The following is a 6,000-nucleotide window of genomic DNA, read 5'->3' on the forward strand; positions in this document are numbered from 1 at the left end:
CTCCCTTAAGGAGGTTGGTTAGTGGCCTGGCTATTGTAGCGAAATCTTTTATAAAACACCTATAATAGCGGGCAAGTCCTAAGAATGATATTAGTGAGAATAAGCTGGTCGGTTCTGTGTATTCCTTAACGGCTGCTATCTTTTCAGGGTCTGTTGTAGCCCGTTCCGTGTTACTACGAAGCCGAGGTATTGGACGCTTTCTTTAAAAAAATGGGTTTTCTCTTTCGACATGGTCATATTGGCTTTGCCTAATTTTTTCAGGACCCAGTCAATGTGACTGACATGCTCTTTTTCGTTTTTTCTCAATACGTCATCGATTGCCCTTTGAAAAATGCTACCAGCATTTTTTAATCCAAAAGGCAAACGGCAGAATTCATACTTGCCTCCGTTCACTGAAAATGAGGTCTTTTCGGGATCTTGTTCCGCGAGGAAAATTTGGTGATAACCAGAGTTTAAGTCTAGAGTTGTAAAATATTTGGCTTTGCCAAGGTTTGCCAGTATTAATTCGATAAATATCAGGAATGGTTTTTTCGTTCAATTTCCTGAAGTCGATTACCAAACGCTTTTTCCTACCATCTGTCTCATCCGACCCTTTTTTATCGACCAGGCAAGATGGATTATTATACGGTGATCTCGACGGGGTTATAATATTAGACTTCAATAGGTCTTTTATTTCTTTATTAACGAATTCTGCCACAGCCATTGGGTGCGGGTACGCTTTAGAGTACACTGGGTTGTTATTCTCAGTGCGAATAGTAGCCACCACATTTGTGTTGTACGGCAAGGCTTGAGTTGCGTCGGAGAAGACTTTAGATCTTTTTTTCATCATTTTTGGATGTCCAAAACGGGAACGTCCTTCTAAAGTGGTCCTGTGCCACAAGCAACTAAAGGTCCAAGTTGAATTCTAACGGTAGGCCAACTCGCTTAGACGGACGGGACAGACAATAAAGTTGATGCGCTATGGTTCAGTTGTTCTTCTTAAGTGACCTTTAATTTCCAATTAATTTGGCTTTAGAACTAATGCGCTCGCATAATTGCGCGTGTATGTGTAAGCATGCAAATTCCAGTATGTGTGACAAAGTGAGCGTAACAATTAAAGAGCGCAGTTTGTACATACATATGCACCTTAAGAGTAGCAATTCAAGAGTAAACAAGTAAATTTACATATGTACATATGTTCCTTAAGAGTAGTAATTCAAGAGTAAACAAAGTAAACTTAAGCTTAAGCGTATTTATAAAAATGTATGCAACTATATGAGCAATTATTTAAGTTGTTATTGAATATATCTAAACAGTAGGAGTTGCAATGAAATGAAATGACTAAACATCGGCCGCGTTGAACGGCTGCAGGGCTTCAAGATTCCTCAATTGGTAAAGGAGCTAACCGATGAATAGAACGCTTATACACGCCAGATTTAGTTCTGACGACTGCATTTGATCACCTCCTCGATGATTCCTAGCAGCCACTGCTGCGGCGGACTGTTGTCCTCGTGGACCACGACGATAGTTCCGATTTCGATGTTGTGGCTCTCGCTCAGCCACTTCTGCCGCTGCTGTAGACTCAGGACGTAATCGCGTTGCCAATCTACCCAAAACCGTTGCTTGATGGCGGATATCAGTTGCCATCTCTTTAAGTAGCTCAGTTTGTCGTCTGTTACTGGCTGACTGAACACGAATGGCAGCGCAACGAGCGTTGTCCCGACCAACAGATGGGCTGGGGTAACTGCTTCGCCATCGTTGGGGTTGGAGCTGTCCACGACCATGGGCCTCGAATTTAGAATGGCTTCTACCTCCACCAGCACGGTGTTCAGTTCGTCCTGCCGGAGGACTGCACTTCCCACGGCCTTGATCATTAATCCTTTGGCCGATTTTACGGCCGCCTCCCAGAGGCCGCCGAAATGCGGCGCTCGGGGCGGAATGAACGAAAAAGAGATTCCTCGGGTGGCAGCAAATTCCATTATGGCATCCTTGTTGGTAAAGAAGTGATCCTTGAACTCTTGAAGCATCCGAGAGGCACCGACAAAATTGGTGGCATTGTCGCAGTAGATCTTCTGTGCCCGCCCACGCCGCCCGACAAACCTAGACAAACACATAATAAATGATTTAGAAGTGAGGTCTGAAACAAGTTCTATGTGAACAGCCTTAGAGGCAAAGCAAACAAATATGGCAATATACATACTTTACAGCTGACTTCCCTCTAATTCCTAAGGTTACCAAGTTTGGACCACAAAAGGCCACTCCACTGATCTCAAAAGGTCTATTGCCATGAAGACGATCAGCAGGTAAATTTCGCATTATTTGGGTTGCCAAAACTGGCTTATAACGAAAGCAATGTACACACTTCCGTACAATGCTATTACAAGCTTGACGAGCGTTCACCAACCAAATTTCATGCCGAAGAATAGCCACCAAGGCACAAGGCACAAATATTGTAGGTATAATTTAACGAAACGGCAATCTTTTGGCATGAGTAACGGGAATTTAGCATTGTGTGGCATAGGCGCTTTCAGCAAACGACCGCCAACTCTGAGCAGCCACCACAAATGCTTGCCAGCTTGATGAGGATACAAAAATGGATTAAGTTTCTGATAGGATGGTTGTAAAATCAATGATTTTTGTAGCTTTGCAATTTCAGTTGCGAATTCGATTCGCTGCAATGCAGACACCACTGCTAAAAACGCCGAACGAAGTTCTTCTGCTGATGGCACGAGTGAAGTCTGCTTGTGCGATTTCCCACTAATAAATCAAAGCATGTATGACACGATGCGCAGAATTTTTAAATATGACGAAGACTTGTTAACCATATCCATAAATGGATTCTTCAGTGCATCGGCCGCGATCAAGACTGTGGTATCTCTCCGCATCTCTAACACAGAGAGATCTTTGGGGGGTTCCAGGTGGTGATTTACTGGCCAATAGGCTCGGTTTTCCTTTAAAAAGTTTGGGCCCGTAAACCAAATTGATTCCACGAGCTCACTAGTTGAGCAGCCACGTGAAAGGATGTCCGCTGGATTCGCGCTGGTAGGCACATGACGCCAGACAGCTTGCGAAGTCAATTCTTGAATCTCTTCTACACGATTCGCAACAAATGTGTTCAGGTGTGATGGGTGCTTCTTAATCCAATACAGCACCACCTCAGAGTCCGACCACAAAAATATGTCGTCCACTGGTGAGTTCAACATATCCCTAATTTCACTCCATAACTTTGCCAGTAAGTGAGCAGCGCAGAGCTCCAAACGAGGCACCGACTTAGTTTTGAGAGGTGCTACTCTGGATTTTGCTGTGAGCAATCGTGTAAACGTTCTTTCCTGATGCTCCACTCTGACATAAATGCAGCAGCCGTATGCTCTCTTTGACGCATCGGCGAATCCGTGAATTTGATATTTCATATTTTTTGCGATTCCAATATGACGAGGTATGCTGAGTGAATCTAGATTTGAAAAGCAATTAGTTACCGATTTGAATTGTTCAAGTAAATCTGTGGGCAATGCTTCATCCCAATCTAACTTATGCAGCCAGATTTCTTGAATAAGAATTTTAGCGCGAGTGACAATTGGACACAATAATCCAAGCGGGTCATATAAACGTGCTACAAACGATAAAATAGACCTTTTAGTCGGCACGAAATCGAGTGAAAGATGGTCTGCGGAGTATTTAAACACATCACTTTTGGGATTCCAAATTAAACCCAAAGTTTTGGTGTCATCTTGCGACCCAATTGGAGTGGACGCATCAGAAACTTGAAATTGTTGGCAGTTTGATGACCATTTGGCTAAACCAAATCCAAATGGTTTTAATACAGAATCCAACTCCTGCTGCAACAATCCTAATTCCTCTGGCGTTTCTGCACCCGCTAATAAATCATCGACATAAAAATCATTAGCAAGTGATTTCGATGCTAATTTATGCGATGTTGCGTGTATGTCACTCAAGTATTTCAGACACCGGATAGCCAAAAAAGGTGCTGACGCAGTGCCATATGTAACTGTATTTAATTGATAAATTTGCAATTGGTCGTTAGGGTTCTCTCTCCAGATGATTAATTGAAAACATCTCTGGGTCTCGTCAATTTCCACTTGACGGTACATCTTAGTGATGTCAGCAGTAATTGCGTAAGGATGTAAACGGAAACGAAGCAAAGTTGCATAGAGAGATGGTTGTATCGTTGGACCAACTATAAGAGTATCATTAAGCGATATTTGTGATGATGTTTTGCTTGACGCATCGAACACGACTCGCAACTTTGTTGAAGAGCTTTGCGGTCTGAGCACACACTGGTATGGGATAAAATAATGTGGCTCACACGGGATTGTGTTATTGATTGCACTCATATGACCTAGTGAGATGTATTCTTTCATAAAGGAGATATACATGTCACGGACTTCTGCTTGTTTTCCCATTCGCCTCTCCAAGCCAAGAAATCGTCTCTTAGCTGTCTCAAAGGACGAGCCAAGACACGTCGGACTAGATTTAAACGGCAATTTAACACTCAGCCTGCCCGAGGGTAATCTGTTTACAGATTCAGTAAACGATTGCTCGCAAAGAAGCTGTTCTGGGGTATATAAATTTGGATTCGAGGTATTTGGAACTTGATCTAGCTCCCAGAACTTTTTAACAATTGAGTCTAACGACGATTCACCAGTTATACTTAATAATGATGTTGAGCAAGCTTTCTTATTTTGTGGGGTTTTACAACGACCAGACACAATCCAACCAAAAACTGTTTCATGTAAAGTTAAAGAATCTTGTTTACACCTTAGACGCCCATCTTTAAGAAGATCGAAGAAAGCGTCTGCCCCAAGCAGCAAGTCTACACGTTGCGGCTTATGGAAAAGGGGGTCGGCGAGATCAATATGACTTGGAATGTTGACATTTTCCACAAGCCTTTCGGGTTGATAGGACGTGATAGATTTTAGAATACTTAATTCAGTCATTGTTTCAAAGGAATTCAAACGAGAGGCAATATCAGTTTGAACGGCATGCCGAATGGCAGATTTTGTCTTACCTATGCCTATTAAATTGATGTCTTTTCGAGATTTGGGTAATTTCAAAGTATTAGCAAGGTTTTCGGTAATAAAATTTACCTGAGACCCAGAGTCTAAGAGCGCTCTGGCCATGTGGTAAGATCCCAACTGATCCTTTATTTTTATTATTGCCGTAGCTAATATGACTTGATCAGAATCACTAGCAGCAAGATTAGTGGATGACAATTGACTAGATGTCGAAGTTTGTGCTGGTAGAGCTTGTCTAGAGGATTCCTCTTGAGTTTCTGTTTCGTACCTATGCAATAGAGTATGATGCGGCTTAGAACAGACTCTGCAAGTGCTCGACTTGCAGGCTGTAACTGTGTGACCTTTTCGCAGGCAATTTATACACAGAGGAAATGATTTAACGAACTTGAAACGATTATTGCATGGGATAGCAGCAAAAGAAGAACAAGATTGTATATAGTGGTCATCCGATTTGCAAAACGAGCATTTTGTTTTATGCTGTTCATTTGGCTTAGCCACTGCTAGCGAAGTTCTTCCTCCCTTTTTTCCTCCATTACGCTCATATTTTTGAGCTCTACGAGCTCCCCCTCCTGAAGAATTTTCTTCAGCAGAGAGGTGCTGATACCTTTTATTAAGAGCCTTTTCGCAATCATCCCAAAGTGGTAGTTTTGTATAATCTAAATTCTCCTCCCATTTTGACCGTGTCGTAGAGTCCACTTTGCTCATAACTAAGTGTATGAGCATAGCGTTGGAAATCTGTTTGTCATTTCCCAATGACAATAATGACTCATACACGGCTCTTACTGTGTCTATCAAGGAACGTAAAGAGGATGAAGAAGGGCCTTGCATCTGCGGGAGTTCAAACAGCTTCGAAACGCTTTCAAAAACAATAAGACAACTATTATCATAAACGTTTTTTAAGGCAGCTAACGCTTTTGGGTAAATAGCATCGGTTACTTGATACGATTTCACCGTGCCTTTTTCTCTAAGCAAGACAACAAATAGTTGA

The sequence above is a fragment of the Drosophila eugracilis genome, unplaced genomic scaffold, assembly GCF_018153835.1.
Source record: "Drosophila eugracilis isolate 14026-0451.02 unplaced genomic scaffold, ASM1815383v1 contig_2029, whole genome shotgun sequence".
NCBI classification, from domain to species: Eukaryota; Metazoa; Arthropoda; class Insecta; order Diptera; family Drosophilidae; genus Drosophila; species Drosophila eugracilis.